General features: G+C 41.0%; 1 long non-coding RNA gene and 1 pseudogene across 1 annotated transcript; both read left to right on the top strand.

Annotated features, from left to right (window-relative positions):
• Positions 1-7426: 7426 nt before the first annotated feature.
• On the top strand, positions 7427-9852 carry LOC122343190. The gene is made up of 3 exons (XR_006250712.1): positions 7427-7552; positions 8497-8702; positions 9767-9852. It is a non-coding gene; the product is annotated as an uncharacterized LOC122343190 (long non-coding RNA).
• On the top strand, positions 9707-16905 carry LOC122342329 (annotated as a pseudogene).
• The last annotated feature ends 4896 nt before the right edge of the window (positions 16906-21801 follow it).

The raw sequence follows: 21801 nt of genomic DNA, 5'->3' as shown, positions 1-21801 counted from the left end.
GGCGACGGATGGTCGACGACCGACCAGGGCGTAGCCGGAGAGACGATGGAGCCTGGTGAAGCTGGTGGATTGACGGAGCACGGTGGAGAGGAGGGAGCTAGGAGCCTAAGGGAAGCCGACGGGTCTACAAGCCGAGCTGGAGTCCGGGCTCGGAGGCGGGACGATGAAGCGAGGATCCTTCACCACGGGCGGCAATGGAGACTGGCAGACCCGTGGCGAGCTCCAGGTGGAGGGCAGAGGATGAGTGCAGGGGCTGCTGGGATCCATCGTCGACGTGTGGTAAGGGTGGGAGGTGGGTTAACTTGAGGAGGCGACACGGCGCGGGCACTGGACGGGGCGCGCAGGCGCGGGCACTGGGCGGGCGCGCCTGGCGCGGGGCACTGGACGCAGGCGCACGAGGCGCGGCACTGGACGGGCGCACGAGGCGCGTAGTGGCACTGGACGGGGCGCCGAGGCGCGGGCACTGGACGGGCGCACGAGGCGCGGGCACTGGACCCAGGCGCCGCAGGCGCCGGGCCCTGGAGGGTTTAACGCGGCGCCGGGCACTGGAGGCTTGGCACGAGGCGCGGGCACTGGAGGCTTTGCTTGAGGCGCGGGCACTGGAGGCTTTGCACGCAGGCGCGGGCACTGGAGGCTTTGCACGAGGCGCGGGCACTGGAGGCTTTGCAGGGCAGGCGGCAGCCATCTTGGGAAGCGGCTCTGGGCAGGCGGCCATCTTGGAAGCGGCTCTGGGCAGACGGCGACCATCTTGGGAAGCGGCTCTGGGCAGACGGGCGACCATCTTGGGAAGCGGCTCTGGGCAGACGGCGACCATCTTGGGAAGCGGCTCTGGGCAGGCGGCACCATCTTGGGAAGCGGCTCTGGGCAGGCGGCGACCATCTTGGAAAGCGGCTCTGGGCAGACGGCGACCATCTTGGGAAGCGGCTCTGGGCAGGCGGCGACCATCTTGGGAAGCGGCTCTGGGCAGGCGGCGACCATCTTGGGAAGCGGCTCTGGGCAGGCGGCGACCATCTTGGGAAGCGGCTCTGGGCAGGCGGCGACCATCTTGGGAAGCGGCTCTGGGCAGGCGGCGACCATCTTGGGAAGCGGCTCTGGGCAGGCGGCAGCCATCTTGGGAAGCGGCTCGGGGAAGGCGGCCATCTTGGGCAGCGGCTCGGGGAAGGCGGCCATCTTGGGAATAAATGCAGTGTCTTCTTCCTCCATAATACCCAACGTGAGAGCTGACCCCACAGTCACTAAACCAAACTCAATAAAGTGTGCCAGTGATTCACGTGGACCCTCTCGAACAAGTTGTGTTTTGAGTGGCTGATTTATTCCCTCGTGAAAAAATTCAATTAGCAAACAGTCCGGTAAATCAGAGAAGTAAGCCAGGTCCAGAAATTCCTGAGTATAATCCTCAAGTGATCGGGTGCCCTGCTTGAGGGTTAGCAAAGACATTGCAAGGTGCATACCTGGCCATGGTTCGGGTGAAAAGCCGCTGGATCCTGGTGTGAGGTTGCATTCTGTCACGTGTGAAGGGTCTGAGGCGTGCGGATCCATGTGCAGGCTTTTATTAAACGAAGGCATGGTCAAAACAGGCAGGCGTCAAACAGGGCGAACAGGAATATCAGAGGCAAGACAATAGCAAAATCCAGAGACAGGCGGTGGTCAGGTCAGGCAGCAAACAATCACGGAATCAGAAGACAGGCAGGGTCAAAACCAGATAAACCAGAGACAATAATCCACGGGCGATCTAACAACGAAACAGGCGAAACAATGCAACCTGCAGTTGAGTGGCTTGCTGCAGTATTTATAGTCCTCTGACAGGAAGTAGCAGCAGAGGGAGTGATCGCAGATCACCCAGAGGTAAGAGCTCCCTCTGCTGGCTTGGTGACAGATGCTATGCGACAACGATGGCGTCTGGTGTAGACACGGTGTCATAAAGCATGTTGGTAGGTGGAAGCAGTGCAGCTCACTAGGTTTTGGGATAGACCATACTTTCTATTTAAAGCCTTCACAAACCTAGGTATTTGTGGCAAACTAGCATTTCATTTTAATTGTTACCATCATAATTCAAGACAAATTCATTATTCCTTTATACAGTACCTTTCTTACTACTGCAGTCATTGGAGATAGAGTTCTGCTGCTTGAAGCCACACCATCCTCCATCAGGTCTATCTGTCTCATTCTTAGACCTTGGGAAAACCTGAGGGAAACCAAAAGAAATGTTCAAATTATGTTTTGCTGATGTAAGTTTTCAATGTGAAAACTACACAACTGAGGAAAATAAAAGGTTAGGACGATTCTAAGGGCCCAACAAGGAAAAGGGGCCCTGAACACCCCCAGCAAAATGTATTACAGTCTTTTAGAATCAAAATGTCTTCAGAATGTTGACAAAATACATATTGTCAGAAAGGTCTGAATCTCAAGATTCCATATTTGGTGGTTATTTTTGACAGAGAAATTTAGACATTTGAGTGTCCTTTCTGTGAACAAATTAAGTATGTCACAAAAATGTAAGGTGTCATATGACATTGCTAAATAGAACATTATTTTGTGTATTTGGTGTAATGCAATGTGCTTATGTGGTTTAAGGTTCAAAAAACAAATGAGTTATTTTCCTCATACTGTACATTATTGCTACTTTTCTAAGTAGAGAAACGGGTAGATTTTTACTGAAGCTCATCTTTCTAAAAATGCGAGGTGTCCTCTGATTGGAAAAGAAAAATTGTAAACTGCATCATATGACCCTTTAACTGAAACTCAGCATATATAGGCTACTTATGTTACTTTTTTTCCTCTTGTTTATCTGTCAACTAAATCAGATATATTCTGAGTATGTATGTACTACAGATTTTAGATTTTAGACATTTTAATTACATATAGTATGTATAGTATGTTTACCTCTAGGTGGAAAAAAGTCATTTGTACTACTATCTGTTAAAAATAAATGAAAAGAAACCTAGCATAGTGCATAATAATTTTACCTAACATTTAGAATTGATTTTACGACAGATATGAGCCAAAAGCGGGTGTGGAAAGATACTAACGTTAATCCCCTGACAATATCACCGGTGATGATTCAACATCAACGAAAAGCGGTGAGCAGATTACCTGTAATGAAGTATTCCATCCTTAAACTCTGACTGTACAAACAGTAGCACGTTGAATGCAGTTAAAGGTCAAATAATATTATATATATATATATATATATATATATATATATATATATATATATATATATATATATATATATATATATATATATATATATATATATAAATAAAGGTTCTATGTACAAAGGTCTGCAAAACACAATACCTCAAAACTGCTCAGAATGCAGATACAGTACCATATAATCAAGTAATAAATAAAATGCAGCGAAAAGAGCTGTTGAAGATTAAACTTATACCTAAACAGATTAGGTTTTGTGATAAAGATTAACCAATATTGCAGAGAATTCTGAGAATGATAGGAAATTGCCTTTGACAAGTAACTGGTAGCGTAACAATATATAATAATATTTCTCTTTATTCAGTGAGGAACACCAGAGGCATCATTCACAGATACCTTGACACTCTAGAAGCCTTCAAGAAGGTGAAATCCATGAAAGCTGCATTTGATGCTATTGGAGTGGACAGAAACACAATTGCAAGAACTGCATCTGGCTGCACCTGATGTTTTGAAGACCATGGGCCAGTGGAACGACAAAACAGAGACACTGAGCACATTTATTGGGAAATGTCATTCTGCACTGACCACTGAAATGAAAGAAAAAAGGACTCAAATGAAAGCAGATGGAGATATTTGTAAACTTAAACTGTCCTGTTCCTTTAGGAGATGTGAACAGGGCTGCCTGGGTTATGTCCTTAGAGTGGCCTGTTCATTTGTTTGGCTTCACTCATGTCTTTTGCTTAGCTAAGCATTTTGTGACTTTGCATATTCTCATAAGACAAATCAGAGAGTCAGAAAAACAGTTTACAGTTGTGTTGTTTAGCCTTTAGGTGAGCTGTTACTTTGTTTCTATTTGAGTGTTTCCTATTAGGTTAATGTGAACTTCAGTGTGACCTACGTAGAGTTAGCTTACTGGAAAGCCTTTACATTTTAAACAATACAGTATTGTTTTGTTGATTTTACCTAATGGTGCACATTTTATGTTACATGTACTGCAATATAAATGTTCACGGCTAATAAAAAATTAAGTTCAAAGCAAATGTGTCATAACCCATTCATGATATCTTATGGATGTTTAAAAGAATACCTAACATTTCTCACTTTACTTAAAGCAGACAAGGACCTCTTATAAATATTAATACCACGTTATAAAGCTTTTTAGATGTTTAAAAGAAGACTTTGTTTTCATCCCTTTACTTTAAGCAGTTAAAGACCACTCATAATATGTTCATTGTGTGTTATAAGTCATCACACTCTTCGTTACACTAAATATTTATAGGCACAAATAGGTAAGTATTATGATGCATTGTAACTGTTTTTATGATTATTTATCAGATGATACGACACATTATAATGTTGTTTATAAGACATTATGCATGCATAATAATGCATTAAGAATGCCCTTATAATGCATTATAAATACAGGCTTCATAGAAAGTTACCATAATTTCTTTATATATATTATTGAATATGTATTTTTTCTAATGTATAGTAAGACTCAGGCATACAAAGTAAATATATAAATATATTTTATTTGATTTCATGCGCCAGCTCGTGGCGAGAGAATCTGAGCTGCACTTCTGCTCTCGTTTATTCATATCCATCCTTGCATATTCTTCTTTAATTGTATGCCTGAACTCTTTTATTGCATGTGTCAAACTCACATCTGGCCCGCCTTGTAATATTCCTGTCTGTTTTTATTCATATTTATGTTCCAAAAACATTTAGTTTTAGAGTGTTAAATAAATGTTTATTGAGTTTGACATCCCTGCCCTAGATGTAGATTTAATGGTTTAAAAGTTCACAGAATCACAACTGATGGCAGGATATGTAGAACATATTGCGTTGTAGCTCTTCATAAAACACCCCTTTGGCGACACACAGACAAAGGGCTGGAAGATTGATCAGTGTGGGGATCACAGGATCTTCATGTACCATCAGAGACACAGAACACACGATACAGGAGTATACTAGTATGAGTCTGAATCATCCGGTTAATATCGCTGCACAACGCGTGAATCTGTGTTTCTGCATTTCTTCATGTCACAAATCCCTCATCTTGTGTTTCAGATATAAATGCTGTAGTGAAGCTGTGATCTCAGTTAAATAGGGAGATGATGAGGACACCTGGGCAGTAATTAGTCCTAGGACTCGTGGAAATGTAGTCAGCATACTCAGGCAAAAGTGCCCTCTGGTGCTGATGAAAGGCACCTTTAAATAAAACACATTATAATTATTACTGTTGCTGTTTGGACGTGTTTTCTCAGAATTGTGAGTTATAAAGTCAGAGTTATAGACAGTTGCTAGTTTATATTTCTAGTTTTTATATACTCACTCTAAATTAATTCATTTTTTCTGGCTTTCTCTTCATCTGCTTGTTTGGCGCACCTGTATCCTGCTGTCCAATCATTACTCTCCCTATGTCTTTCTGGTTGTTTTCGTTGTCAGTGTGTTTTTTGAACTGGCGATCCCAGCTTTTGTTCGTTCCAGCTTCTCCTGTTTAGTCTTAGAAACCGTATTTTGCTCGCCCAGTTCACCTTCAGTGCTCGCTCACCTTGGATGGTCTCTCTGGATCTGAACTTTGTCTTGTTTTCCACTCAGCCCTGTCTGCTCTTCACTAGACCTTTCTCCTGCCTGCTGTTTTGGATTCGTTGCCTCTCTTTTCTCCTGGAGCTAACATTTTAGGTTAGACAAGCGTGTGAACTCGATCAGTTTTTTTAAAAACCCTAAAAATATTAAAGTGTCAAAGATGAGCATTGTGGATGATTTAATAACTACTGACTGTGGAATCTGGAAGATGATGTACCACGTCCGCATGGCACGACTTAGAGAGAGACGCTCAGCTCTGTTCAATAATTAAAAGCACAAAACATTTCTAAGGGAAAATGTCAAATGATTCTGATATAAGCCAAGAGGAGGCTGGTTTTCAAGCATGCGCCTGACCTATACGTGGTATATCATCCGTCACATCGGTTTCCGGATTCCACAGTCAGCAGAAGTGAAAGAAATGTTTGAAATATGGATTTTATCTTACAGAAATAGATGGATTCGCTACAGAGGCCTTTATTGAGTCCTTAATATGAAAAGAACGAATGATACACGGATTCTCTTTAAATATTTCAGTTTATGTTTGTTTTGCTCCTGCATCACCTCTTCAAGGACTTCAGGCATTTCTGAAAGGACAACCCAAAGCCCTTGAGGCGCTGAATGTCTCATAAACCCTTTTCTGTGTGTATATCACTGAGGATAAGCAAATAAATGCCGAATAAGCGAGGAACGCGGCGCATTGAAGCTTACACGATTTTATTTGAAGAATGTAATTTGTTGTTTGGTGAAGATGCAGGAAACGCATCGGTATGAGATCAGGTTTATCATTTAAAGAATAAATAGTAAACTTTACAGTAAATCAGAAGAATGTTGTAGGAGTTAAAACCATCAAAAACATGAAGAAATCCAATCTTGCACATCTGCAAACACAATGCAGCGATTTTTTTTCTATGCTTTCGATATATACTTATATACAGATGACAATATCCGGAGAAAATTGGGTCATATAGTCCAGGGCGTAGTTTATAATCTATGATTAGGTTCTGGAGCGACTGGGCATCAAGATAGTTGACTTACACTTTCTTTAACAGGGCAAGGGCGTCCTCTACAACCATTGTAAAGACATAGGGGTGCACAAAGAGGAGGACTTCATGCTGCCATGCTTGACCCTCAAAACGCAAATCAAAGAAAAGGTCTGTGTCAAAGAAGAATCGGAGACATGGAAGTACGAGTCCTTCAGGTCAAGCTGATCAGCTCCGGGAACAGGAAAGAACCAGGGCAGGCATGGTCACGAACCACAGCCCACTCAGAGGAACCAATCATCTCACTGCAAGGGCTCAAGACTGGGACTAAGAGCAGTGGAAAGATGACACAGCAAAATCACCGCTGAGCCAGACAAAACAGGAGCTGCAGGAGAACTCAAAGATCTGCAGGGACTAGCAGAAAAAGCCAGCCTGGTTAGTGACAAAGGGAGCTCCTCCCATCCCCGTGAGGAGAGGCGCTGCTATGGCGACATGCTCATTCATCAACAGATGCATAAACCATCCACAAACACAGCTTCAGCCCAGACCAGACCAGAACGTGGCTGTCAACGGAGGATAGGAAGCGACCGGCTGTTTCTTGACGCCATCCAGAACAAGCTTCAGTTTCCAGCTTCTCCTCTTCGTTTCTGTGCAGAAATAAGCTTTGAGTGGGGAAACATGCAGACGCTTGCCCCCAAGGATGAGTTAACACTTCTCTCAGAGCAAATCAGGGCTTAAAGCAAGACCCCAGTCTATCGTCACAAAATACGTAACTCGTAGTGACTGACAGATAGGAAACACCATCTCAACTTCTCTGAAGAGCTCCTTAGGTACAATTACATCCTCCCCATCTAAGCTTAAAACTATGTTTTTGCAAAATGCTTAATATCTCTTTTGATTAGGTTTAGTGCCATTAAAATGACATTTACACCAGTGTATTTGCTGTAAGCTAAACGAAATCTGAGAAGATTGACTGGACTTTGCTGTAAAAAGACAAATTTGAATCGTTTCCTTTAAAACGAGCCACTGGTGCTTGGACCCTGATGATTGATGCTGTTGGACTAACTATTTTCTGCAGTCCATGCGCATTCTTTTATCGAAGAGGAGACACAAATTTATATTCCTAATCATTTATTCGACAGATGCATATGATACAAACATCAGCTGCTGAGTTCATTCACACAGGAAAAAGTGCGCTCACACTTCAGCAGTTCTCATTATTTATCGTCGTCTCTCTTCAGTTCACACCCCCTCGAGTTATCTGACTCCATCGCCTCATTCGGTGTTGTATCCTCTTTTCAGGAAAGCTGACCTCCTCATTCCATCTGTGACCTATAGAACCTGAAGAGAGACATACATGACCCCTGACCCTCTCAACTCCCAAGCATGCAGCTTGCTTATCACTCCTCTGCACGCAGACATAGGCCAGGGACGTTAGCTGACAGTTCCTGTTGAACTAACAATATATTGCTTGCACAAACACCATGCTGCTTAAAAATATATTTGCTACTTTGTATTTAAATGCCATAGCTGATTATAATGCTCATAATAAACTGTGAATTAATGCAAACCGTTTGTATAATTGTAAATAAAAAACATCATTAATAATAATTCATAAAGGATAGAAAATATCCCACAATGCTTAATGAGATGTTTTATGCATTTATGTGTAGTTTTATCATACATTTCTACATTAATGTTAACACAAAGTTTACATTCGACACAAGTTCTTGCAAATGTTTTAATCTGTTTTCTGTTGTTTTTCTCCCTATAGGTGCATGCAAATATCTAATCCCGGTCTATTAGGGTAGGGATGGACCAATCACAGTCGAGTAGGGTCGAGATGGACCAATCACAGTCGATTAGGGTCGGGATGGACCAATCACAGTCCGGATGGTGTTCTCGGCGTCTACACTCAGTTTTGATTTAGTCTCCTGAAAAACGAAGCACAACTTTCTGAAGCACAGCTTCTGTCTTATCGTGAGTCCAGTATGTTTTTCTGTCATAAATGGCACGATATATATGCAACTTTAATCAAGTTTATTACAAGGGTTCGCTAATAAATAGCTAACGGGTTTTTAATAAAATATATTCCTATTAAATTTCTGCAAATTCGAATCCATTATGAATTAAAAACTAGACGCTTAAAAATGAGATGAAGCTCAATTCTCAAACAATTAGCGTTATTATGATATTTCCTGAAGTGAACGCGGTCTTGTTTTTCCCGTTAGACTGGGCGGCTTCTTCTTCTGTAGATAAGTAACGCTATACAAAACGGTTCCTTTTACACTGGTGTTTGTCATATTATTTTAATAATATATGGTTTTAATCATAAACAAAAAGACCCGTGAAGCCCATTTTTCAAAAGTAGACGCATTTTCCAAACAGTTTTAGTTTTCAGTAGAACAGAAAGCCTAATAAATGAATCAGATGTCCATCGTGACCATCATTTAACAACATTTGTAAGTAGGTTATCTTAAAAGTATTCATGAACAACCAGTTTGAGAGATTTCTTCTCGTTTAAAAGCGTCTTACATCTGTTAAATCGTTTGTAGGCTTTTAAAAGTCTGCCATCTTAAAAACGAAGGACATTTGGAAGCATTTACGTTGAGTTTATGATCAAAATAAAGACAAAATTATTATTTGGAAAAGCTTTACACTGTCCTACAGAAATGCGTTTAATATACGTTTTTCAGGATTCTTTGATTAAATGAAAAATATTTATTATTATTATTATTATATTCATTAAAACTAGAAATGATAGAAGTAAAAACTCATTATCAGACAAAAAATCGGATCATTTGCCCATTTCCTCAGCAGGTCGCATTAATATAGTCAAAATAAATCTTAAAAATAAAAATGCATTTGTGTATTTTTTCTCATTTATTTATTCCATGAGTTCCAACTCTCGTGATATTCCTTCTCCTTTTTTATATGAACTGTTATGTTTTTAATAGCGACCCGAACGTTGAGGCCGCTACCACATGAACCCGGCTTCAGTATCTCCTCGGCGGTGACCGCCTCCATGTTTTTGTTCTGTTCAGGTCCGTAGGAGGATGTCTCAGACGGTCATACCGTGGCGTCTTCAACCCTCGTCATCCAGCTGCAGCCGACGACGCACACCGCCGCTCCTGCTGCTCCTCTTCAGGGCCTTCAGGCGTTTCTGAAAGGACAACCCAAAGCCCTCGGGGTGATCTGCAAGCACAGTGACATTCATGCAATGATTCTTTTGTTTTTAGAGGTTTTTCCAGAACGATCAAGTCTACAGTTGTGGTAAATCTGTATGTTTTCTATTGTTCGTCTTCACGAGAGACTCTTCTGTCGTCCGTGTCCCTCACAGACGGTCCAGGTAATGATCGGGCGTGATGACTTTTCTGTTTGGCATCGTGTCTTCAGTTCACGCAGAACCCATCTTTATCTACAGTGGTCTTTCGTGCTGGGGATCTCTCATCGTAAGAAACTACTACACCATTAAGTGTTCTGTCTTTCACAAAATAAAGTTACATGTTCCAACCCGAGCTTTCTGAACCTTTCTCTTCTCAGTACATCAGCGCTGGTTCGCTCTGCTGCATCGCCCGAAAACAAAATGAATTCCCGCTCCGTTTGTGTTTGGTATGTGCTGCACACTTTACTTTTAAGGGTACGAAGAACCGTATGGGAAGTACAGAAAGAGGTTTAACGGCTCTTCTGGAAGTGTTGAGAAAAATTAATGTAGGGTTTTGCAGATTAATCGGCACCGATAGCTGCTTGTTAAACTATCGGTTATCAATAGTGTTCTGTGCTGCATCCATTGCTAGGAAGCTGAGCTCTGTGGATGAAATCACTTTTATTTATATATCGTTTTTAACCATACAGAATAAAATAAGAGAATGGAGTGATGGTGGTGTATAACAACGAGATTAAACACTTATTTTTTTATTCTTTTATTCACTTATTATTTTATTAAATGCAGACGGTTTCCGTAATCAAATTGACGATAATCTGTAAAATCGGTGACCTCTACTAATAATTAAGTGTGTATTTAATCGAACTTCTTATACTTTTGCAAGCACAATGTCGGACAATGTAATATGCTCCGGTCCCCTCCTGCTTAACGGGGTGATGAGATTCACAGCAGATTGCTGGGTCTCAATGGCTGGATGTCTAAGTGGTGCCCGCAGAACAACATAGGCTTTATAGACAATTGGATGAGTTTCTGGGGCAGACCTGACCTGTTGAAAATAGATGGTCTTCATCCCTCTTGGGGTGGTGCCGCTCTTCTATCTAGAAATATGGCATATAGTCTTATAGCTCCAACATGACCAACTAGTGCCCAGGTCAGGAAGCAGACAGACCGGCTAAACCGACCGTTTTGCTAGCTGCCTCACGTCACAGAAGGCAGTTAATTCTCAGCACATAGAGACTCTTTCACCTAGATATCACACTATAGAGACTGTGTCTGTTCCCGAATTAGAATATGCAGAGAACGTCCAAACCTATTCAAAAGCAATAATGTAATTAATGTCCAACAAATTAAAACTACCTATAATTCAAATAAGCAAACGATAAAACTTGGCTCGCTAAATATTAGATCACTTTCCACAAAAGCACTTTATGTATATGATTTGATCAATGATCAGAAGCTAGATTTGCTTTGTTTGACAGAAACCTGGCTAAAACCAGATGATTATATTACTCTAAATGAATCTACCCCCAAAATTATTTCTATAAAAAATGAGCCACATTTAAAAGGTATAGGGGAGGTGTTGCTACAATTTATAACAATATTCTTAGTACTTCTCAGAGGGCAGGCTTTAAGTATAACTCATTTGAAGTTTTGGTGCTGCATATAACATTATCTACAGAATCATGTGCTAGTGATAAATCTTCTGTCATGTTTGTACTGGCTACTGTATACAGGCCACCAGGGCACAGCACAGATTTCATTAAAGAATTTGCTGATTTTCTAACTGAGTTAGTACTGGCCGCAGATAAAGTCTTAATTGTTGGCGATTTTAATATCCATGTTGATAATGAAAAGACTCATTAGGATCAGCTTTCTTAGACATTTTAAACTCCATTGGGGTTAGACAACACGTCTCTGGACCTACTCATTGTAGAAATCATACTCTAGATCTAATACTGTCACATGGAATAGATGTTAAAATGGTTGAAGTACTGCAGCAAAGTGATGACATTTCAGATCACTATCTAGTCTTGTGTGAACTCTGTATAGTTAAACCTGTAAACTCTGCACCTTATTACAAGTATGGTAGAACCATCACTTCCACCACAAAAGAAAGCTTTCTAAATAACCTTCCTGACTTATCTCAATTCCTTATTTCATCCAATACGATGCAAAAACTTGATGATGTAACAGAAACTATGCACTCTCTTTTTTCTAGCACTTTAGATACAGTTGCTCCTTTGCACTTAAAAAAGATAAAAGAAAACAATCTGACTCCATGGTATAATGACAACACACGCACCCTAAAGAGAGCAGCCCGGAAAATGGAGCGCAGGTGGAGAAAAACCAAATTAGAAGTATTTCGTATTGCCTGGCGGAGAGTATGCTGTCATACAGAAAAGCATTAAAAATAGCAAGATCTGATTATTTTTCATCCCTTTTAGAAGAAAACAAACACAACCCCCGGTATTTATTCAGTACAGTGACTAAATTAACAAAAAATAAAGCATCAGCAGGTGCTAATATGCCCCAAGAGTATAGCTGCAATGAGTTCATGAATTTCTTTACCTCTAAGATTGATACCATCAGAGATAAAATTGTAACTATGCAGCCGTCAACTACAGTTTCACATCAGATAATGAGCTTTAGATCCCCTAGGAAAAATTACACTCTTTCTCTATTATAGGAGAAGAAGACTTGTACAAACTTGTTAAATCATCTAAACCAGCAACATGTATGTTAGACCCTATTCCATCTAAACTATTAAAAGATCTGCTTCCAGAAGTCATAGATCCTATTTTGAACATTATTAATTCATCATTGTCATTAGGTTATGTTCCCAAAACCTTTAAACTGGCTGTAGTTAAACCTCTCATTAAGAAACCACATCTTGATCCCAAAGACTTAGTAAATTACAGACCAATCTCTAATCTCCCTTTTCTGTCAAAGATACTAGAAAAGGTAGTATCCTCACAACTGTATTCCTTTTTAGAAAAAAATGGTGTCTGTGAGGATTTCCAATCAGGTTTTAGACCGTACCATAGTACTGAGACTGCTCTCATTAGAGTTACTAATGACCTGCTTCTATCATCTGATCGTGGTTTTATCTCGTTATTAGTGCTATTAGATCTTAGCGCAGCATTCGATACTATCGATCACAACATTCTCTTGGATAGACTAGAAAACTATGTTGGCATTAGAGGAAGCGCCTTAGCATGGCTTACATCATATCTATCTGACCGCTATCAGTTTGTGGCATTAAATGAGGAGGTATCATATCGATCAAAAGTGAAATATGGAGTTCCTCAAGGCTCAGTGCTAGGACCGTTACTTTTCAACCTTTACATGTTACCTCTGGGAGATATTATCAGGAGTCATTGTGTTAGCTTTCACTGCTATGCTGATGATACTCAGCTCTATATTTCAGCACAGCCTGGTACACACCAAATTGAGAATCTAACAGAATGCATAGTCGATATAAAAAGCTGGATGATGAGTAACTTCTTAATGTTAAATTCTGAAAAACAGAGGTGCTAATAATTGGACCTAAAAACCCACATATAATAATCTAGAACACAGCCTATCACTTGATGGCTGCTCTGTTAATTCTTCATCATCAGTTAGGAACCTATGTGTGCTGTTTGACCGCAATCTTTCCTTTGAAAATCATGTTTCTAGCATCTGTAAAACTGCGTTTTTCCATCTTAAAAATATATCTAAATTACGACCTATGCTTTCAACCTCTAATGCAGAAATATTAATTAATGCGTTTATGACCTCTAGGTTAGATTATTGTAATGCTTTATTGGGTGGTTGTTCTGCACGCTTAATAAACAAACTTCAGCTAGTCCAAAACGCAGCAGCCAGAGTCCTTACTAGAACTAGGAAGTATGATCATATTAGCCCGGTTCTGTCAACACTGCACTGGCTCCTATCAAACATCGAATAGATTTTAAAATCTTATTAATTACCTATAAAGCCCTGAATGGTTTAGCTCCTCAATACTTGAGCGAGCTCTTATCACATTATAGTCCTGCACGTCCGCTGCGTTCTCAAAACTCTGGCCATTTGATAATACCTAGAATATCAAAATCAACTCATGCGGCGGCAGATCATTTTCCTATCTAGCACCTAAACTCTGGAACAATCTCCTAACTCTGTTCGGGAAGCAGACACACTCTGCCAGTTTAAATCTAGATTAAAGACACATCTTTTAACTTAGCCTACACATAACACACCAACACACCTTTTATTATTCAAATCCGTTAAAGGATTTTTAGGCTGCATTACTAAGATTTGCTGGAACCGGGAACACTATCTACAATACGATGTACTTGTGACATCGTAAAAGAGAATGGCATCTACGCTAATATTAGTCCTGTTTCTTTCTCAATCTGTTTTCACAGTTTGTATCCAGACTAGATGGTGGATCAGCACCCAGAGATTATGTTCATCAGAGACCAGAAAACCTAGATGCACCCGTCGACAGATCACCAGATCCTGATGCACACACACACACGCACACGCACACACTAAGTCATTTACACTACCTGACACAGCTGCGTTTAAAATTGAACTGGAAGTTAAGTGCTGGGCGTCCGGTCAGAGGAGAACTGACCCCAACTGAGTCTGGTTTCTCCCAAGGTTTTTTTTTCTCCATTCTGTATGCATGGGGTTTTGTTTCCTTGCGCTGTCGCCTCTGGCTTGCTTGGTTGGGGACACTTAACTTCTAGTGACTATCGTTGAATTGACTGCAGAGACCGTCTCTGCATTTAATAAGAAATTGGTCACTCGTCACTACTATACATCCCTGTCATTATACTGTACAGTGCTTTGATGCAACCTGTGTTGTTAAAAGCGCTATATAAATAAAAATGATTGAAAAAATGATTGATGTGCATTACCTGGTTATCACGCTGTTTTAAAGTTCTGTTGTTTTTACGCCTGTAGGTGAGGGCTTCCTTGGAATGAACATCTTCAGCGCTATAACCACGGCATTGCCATCATTTTACTTTTAATAGATTTGGTTATAGCAGCGTTGAATTACTGCGGTGATTTTGACTGTTATTTGAACATCAAGTATGAGGTATGTCATCAACTTACATTAATTGTTTTACATTTAATGTTAAAGTCTTGTCGCTGTTTTGAGGAGCTGAAAATAGTCTGCGGCCTAAAGTCTTGAAGGGAATGGGAGAGGAGAATCTGATTGGTTTATTGCACTTTATATCCAAAATCCCTATTACTTAAGAGAATAGGGACAACACATTCTCAACTACGTGCCAGGGCTGCTTTCCTGCCGTTCAAAGAGCAAAAAGTGGTTTAGATTAATCTCATTTAGATTAAAATAGGGCCGTATATGTTCATTCGAACTCTAAATCTGGCCCTTAGAGGTCCAACTAGGATATCACATTTGATGATTTGATAACAAGCATGCAAAGTTTTATAAAGATCATGGATGTTAAAAATGGTAATTTACCATAATTAGCTATATTTAAGAGGGTTTAATGTTGTTTTCCTGTCAGACTCTCTTAAAGGGAATCAGAGGTGTGTTGCTGATATTCTCCGTGCTTGAGTTCATCATCTCCATCTGTCTGTCAGCGTTCGCCTGTAAAGCCGACGCCTGCTGCTGTCCTCCTCAGGTGAGTCGTGAGTCAAATCAGGACTTCCCCTCCAGCTCAAACGCTACGTTACAATACAGTATTTACAATCTTGCTTTTCCTTCCTTAAATTCCTCCTAAAAAGCGAGTCTTCTGCTACAGTGAGCTTTCTAAAGCTGAACTACTGAAAGCAGTGTATGGCATCTCACAGTAAAAGGCATAAAACACTACTGTATTTCTTCCAAAGGTGCAGTTTGCTCAGGTTTTACCTCCACAGTTGTCTGATGTGGTTCGTTTCCAGGATCTGAACAGATCAGAGGTAAGAGACGCTGGAGCACCGCTTTAATTAGACTTTTAATTGAAATCAAAAAAAGCATGACTTGAACTTTAGAAAGCATTATTCACTTTCGGGGAGCCTCCGATATTCTTCTGAGCAGATTCAGTCACTCTTAACACACCTCAGGAAAATCTGACCAGATAATCCTCACAACCACGAGATGATTGGGAAATAACCTAGGATTGTCAGAAATCAGCTCAAAATCAGCCCAATATTAAGTAAAGATCATGTTTCAGAGGAGAGGAGCATTTTCAGATTTGGATGAAAGCTTACGAAGGCAAAGTAATATTTTGAGGATTTCTCACCGCAAAAATTTCAACGTGAGCTAATCAAATAAATACAGTTCGTTTTGATTTCATGATTATATCCCACGTGGAGCTTATAGGTTATAAATACCTTGTGTTTTGATCTGGTTTTATCTAAAGAAGATCTAACAACGGGATTGTTTATTACGCCGTTTTAGTCAATGACTGGGAGACTTGAATGTTTTATTGAAAGTTTATGTACATTTGATTAACAGAAACTGGTAAACTTTTCCCCGTGACGGCTCTAGTGAACATTTTTTTTGCACCCTTAAAATTTAATATTTTCAGAAAGTGTCCTGTCCCAAACCCTACATCAATGGAAATCTTATTTCTTCACGTGTATAAATCCTTATTTATTTATGACTGGTTTTGTTGGGAGTCGATGTATTGAAAATGTATTTAAAATGATCAACAAGTAATCAAGCAATAATTCAGATCATATAGCCCTTATTTTTTTCTTTTCTTGCAGATACCCGTGACCAGCAGCTCTTTCATTCATCAACATCCTGCAGACGTTCCTCCACAATACACTGAAAGCAAATATGAATAAGTGTTCCCTCAAAAAAAAAGGAACGTACATGTAACCCAGATTACTAGTGCATAAACAAGTGCATACTAGTACATTAACTCGCAATGATATTAATTAAATAATAGTTGTTTTTTTAAAAAAAAAAAGAACCAAAACATAAACATGACTGTGAACAAAAAAATATAAAATATCAAAGTTATAATTGTGACCAATAGCGCCTTCTTTCACTTCGCAATGAGGTCGCGGGTGAATGACGTCATAGGGTCCGCCATCGCGCAATTTTTAGAGAGCAGAGGATTCGCTATCGTTCTCTTTCCTCGTGAGCCTCTCATGTGAGCAGATGTGAGATGCAGTTTCGGAAGATTCAAGCCACCGAAATGAGAGAGATTAAGGTCAGAGAAGCTGAAGGCAATTGAGAGTGACGTCTGAAACAGGGTTCATCTGCAAATGTCCTGGTTCATTTGATGTACATGTATATTAGTTCCTTGGCCAGGTTTTCTTCCCTTTATTCTGCTCTTGTTCCATGTGAGTCCCTTTCCTGGATGAATCGGCTGAAGTGAGAACTATTCTTGAACTGTCTCAACTCTTCATATAACTGCAGTGTGGAGTTGGACTGGCGAGCCCTCCTTTAAGCAAATCTTTGAAACCTTTGCGTGAATTTCACCTGTTGGACAGACACAGGAACTAAACTTGCAGACCTTCAACTGGTAGGAGTGAAATTGCACAGTTCATTTTGTCCTGATCTGGAGTGGAGACTAAAGACTGAGATTACCATCAATTAATTGACATTTGAGACTGAATTTCTGAATCCTCAGGTTTTTATTTTTATTTTTATTTCATCCTTTTGTGTTTGTAAATTTTAATTTCTTTTATTCATTGTAACAATACAAATCAAATTTTGCTCTTACCTCAACTTGGCTTAAGTCTGTTCAATTCTGCTACATTCTCTCTCTCTCTCGGACGAACCAAACCTTTGCACTAACTGGTCTATCATCAGAGTAGGTCCAAAATTTACATTACGTATCACGGGTTACAAAAAAAGTGGCGAGCCAGCCAGGAGAGAGATTGGCCTGCAGCAATAGTGAAAAGGTGAAAGATCTGAGTTCTATTGAAATCATACATTGAGCAGAATATTAAAACATGGATGTCATAATCAGAGAGGAGTAAATGTCGCAAATGCTGTAATAGCTGGAGGTTTGACATTAACTGAAACAGATCATGACCTAGAAGCATGGCTTATGAGGTTTGGTAGTATCAGCCGTAACTTTCTCATTGATGACCCAAACTCTGAATTCCATCGTCATAGCATTATAGAATTCACCTATAGCTCTGCCATGATAACACTAAAGCCTCTACTTCCTGTAATAATAGTCAGTACGCTAAATCCAGATACTACTTTTAATGTGCGTGCCTTAAGCTCTGTCTACCCTCATGCAGCTAGTGCACATAAAAGAGTATTTGGAAAAACTGCAGATTATTGCTAATGCTAGTGGCAAGTCAATTGAAGAAGTACTCCAGGAGGAGTTAAAACAGATGAAATCTGGTCATTCTCTCACAGAGCCCTCACCTAATTCAGACGAAAGGTTTGAGAACACAGATGCAGCAGACTCTCAATAGAGTGATAGCACAGCTAACTTTCGTTGGATGGACAGTCTTCTCCGTTACAAATCACAGAGAGTGACCACAGATCACGCAGCCCTCTGTCATCAAACAACTCCCAAATAAATTAAATTGAGTCAAAGAAATCCCAAAACCTGGCCAAGGAAAGATTTAACAGTAGAACTAGCAATCCCAAAGTTACAGTATCACCTCATACAGATCTTACTATGGACATGATTGATCCACCCAGCGTGCAAAAAGTTGTAGTTGAACATTTTGTCAGAACAAATGACACTGCTGCAATACAACCTACCTCTTTCCGTCTCAGATCCTTCTCTGGGAAAGTTCCTAGACCAGTGAATGAACCAGACTTTGACACTTGGCGGGCGAATGTTCAATTTCTGCTGGATGACCCTTCTATTTCGGACTTGTCACGAACCAGGAGAATAATTGATAGTCTGCTCCCTCCTGCAGCTGATGTCATTAAACACATGAGCCCCAGTCTTCACCATTAGCATACTTGGAACTGTTAGAATCTGTCTATGGATCTGTGGAGGATGGAGACGAGCTATTGGCAAAATTTATGACCATTCTACAGAACCTAGGAGAAAAGGCTTCCAGTTATTTACACCGACTACACGTCATGCTGAGCACAACTGTAAGGAGAGGTGGCATTTCTGGAAGTGAGCAAAATCGTTGTCTCATAAGACAATTTTGCCGTGGATGTTGGGATAATGGATTAATTGCTAGCCTACAGCTAGAGAAGAAAAAACTAACCCACCTTCCTTTGCAGAGTTGGTAGTATCTATTTGCACTGAGGAAGATCGGCAAGCCTCAAAAGAGGACAGAATGCGTGGCCATTTTGGACTAAACAAACAGAGTAACACCTCCAAACTGAGAACTGCAACACATCAAATGTCAGCATACTCTCGTGAAGCAGTTGTAGCAGCTGAAGAGGTTGATACCATTAGTGCTCAAATATCGGAACTGCATGCTCAGGTTGCCGCTATTCAAACCTCAACTTACCAGAAAGGTCAGCCTGAGAGTCCGAAAAATGATGATATGAAACAGCTAAAGAAAGAACTAAGAGAACTACAAGCACAAGTAGATGCTATGAAAACATGCATTTCTGAAAAAGAAAGACCAAAAGAAAACCCAGAAGCTAAGGAGTTAGCTGGGTTAAAGAAACAAGTGGCAGAATTAAAGGCTCACTTAACAGCTCCTGAAACCCCCAACAGCGGACAGGAAGACATTTACCTCCAAAGGCTCCTCAGTGAAATTCCAGAATAGGCAGACAGAGAAGGATGAAAATAACCAGCAAAGAAGGGGTTTTGTGACATCCTCCCATCCTCGTCCTGGATATTGCTTTAGATGTGGAGAGGATGGACACCTCGCCATCAATTGTGAAAATGATCCCAATCCTCTAAAGTATATGAAAAGAAATGCCAGTTAAGAGAAAAACAAGACCAGTGGGATCTGAAGAACCAAACAACTACTGCTCAGTTAAACAGCAGGCAGTCTCTGTAGCAGGGCATATAGAGACTGAGATGAAACATCAGTGCCCTAAACCCAAACTGCCACAAGGGCTAATCGGAATGAAATGTACTGCCCATATCTGCATTGATGAAATTCAAGTGAACTGCCTTTTAGATACTGGTTCCCAGGTGACCACAATTCCTTTATCTTTTTACAAAAGTACCTGTCTCATCACCCTTTGCAATCCCTGGAGTCTCTGCTGGAAGTGGAAGGGGCGAATGGACAATCTGTGCCTTACCTGGGGTATGTGGACGTAGCTCTAAAGTTTCCTAAGGAGTTCTTAGGAACAGATGCTGAGGTTACCACATTGGCACTGGTGGTCCCAGATTTGATAAATGTTCCACAAGTCCTCATTGGCACAAATACCCTCGATGCACTTTACTCCAACTATGTGCAAAATGAGACTGTAAGCCCCAATCCAGGTTATCATGGGTATGCTGCAGTGCTGAAAACACTCGATGTGAGACATAAACAGTTATGTGCTGAAACCTTTGGATGTGTGACATTAAAAGGGACTGTCCCTGAAACTGTGCTGGCAGGGCATACTGCTGTTCTGGATGGGGTTGTTTGCCTGAAATGCCCTCCAGCAGAAAAATTTACTGTTATTAGTCATCCCACAATGTCTCCTCTTCCAGGGGTTATTAGTTGCTAGTGGATTGCACACATTACCTGTGAAGCGTTTCTGCTCCTTCCCTGTGGTGGTCAAGAATGAAACTCAGTCTGATATTGTCATCCCGCCCAAGATTGTGATTTCGGAGTTACATGCTGTCCAACAGGTAATGGACAAGCCATTAGCAAGAGATGTTTCTAAAGCACCAGAAAAGTCTAAAGGCCTCCAGATACCTTTTGATTTTGGAGACTCCTTTGCCCTCTGAGTGGAAAGAACGAATATCGGCCTTGTTAAATTCTATGCCCGAGGTTTTTGCTCTAAATGACATGGATTACGGGCACTCTGATAAGGTGAAGCATCGAATCAAACTGAGAGATGAGACTCCTTTTAAGCAAAGAGCTCTGACCCATTCACCCACAAGACATTAGTGCTGTCAGGAAGCATCTAGAGGAGTTGTTAGCAGCTGGGATAATTCGGGAGTCAGAGTCCCCATTCGCATCCCCATTGTAGTAGTCAGAAAAAAAGACAACTCAGTGCGGCTATGTATTGATTTCAGAAAGCTTAACTCTCAGACCATCCGTGACACATACGCTCTCCCAAACCTAGAGGAAGTTTTCTCTGTATTAACCGGTTCCAAGTGGTTTTCCCGTTCTGGATCTAAAGTCTGGGTATTACCAGATTGAAATGGATGAAGCAGATAAACAGAAGACTGCGTTTGTATGCCCTCTTGGTTTTGGGAGTTTAACCGCATGCCGCAGGGGATTACCAACGCCCGGCACATTTCAGCGGCTTATGGAGTGCTGTATGGGTGACTTGAATAGAAGAGAAGTGTTGGTCTTCATAGATGATGTCATCATCTTTCCGAAACCCTGAAGAGCATGAGCGCGGCTGATGCAAGTTCTGAGCCGCCTGAAAGAATTTGGTTTAAAGCTCTCACCCGAAAAGTGCAAATTCTTCAAAACGTCTGTGCGTTATTTGGGCCACATCGTTTCTGAGAAGGGTGTGAAACTGACCCATCAAAAATAGAGGCCATCAAAACATGGCCCAGGCCCCAGAACCTTCGAGAACTGAAGTCCTTCCTGGGAGTTGCAGGATACTACCGGAGATTTGTTAAAGATTTCTCCAAGATAGTTAAGCTGTTAAACCACCTTACTGCTGGCTATCCTCCGGTCCAAAAGGGTAAAAGGAAAGACAAAGATAAAGATCGCACTTATCTCGATCTCAAAGATTTGCTGGGTGACCGATGGACTACTGAGTGTCAGCAGGCGTTTGACACTCTTGTAGAAAAGTTAACTTCTGCTCCTATATTGGGGTATGCAAACCCTCGTCTGCCTTACATACTTCACACTGATGCTTGTGCCACCTGTCTTGGAGCAGCATTGTATCAAGAACAGCAGGGA

This window comes from Puntigrus tetrazona, chromosome 4, assembly GCF_018831695.1.
Source record: "Puntigrus tetrazona isolate hp1 chromosome 4, ASM1883169v1, whole genome shotgun sequence".
In the NCBI taxonomy this organism is placed as follows: domain Eukaryota; kingdom Metazoa; phylum Chordata; class Actinopteri; order Cypriniformes; family Cyprinidae; genus Puntigrus; species Puntigrus tetrazona.
The sequence above is the reverse complement of the archived record's forward strand: the minus strand, read 5'-3'. Positions and strand labels throughout refer to the sequence as shown.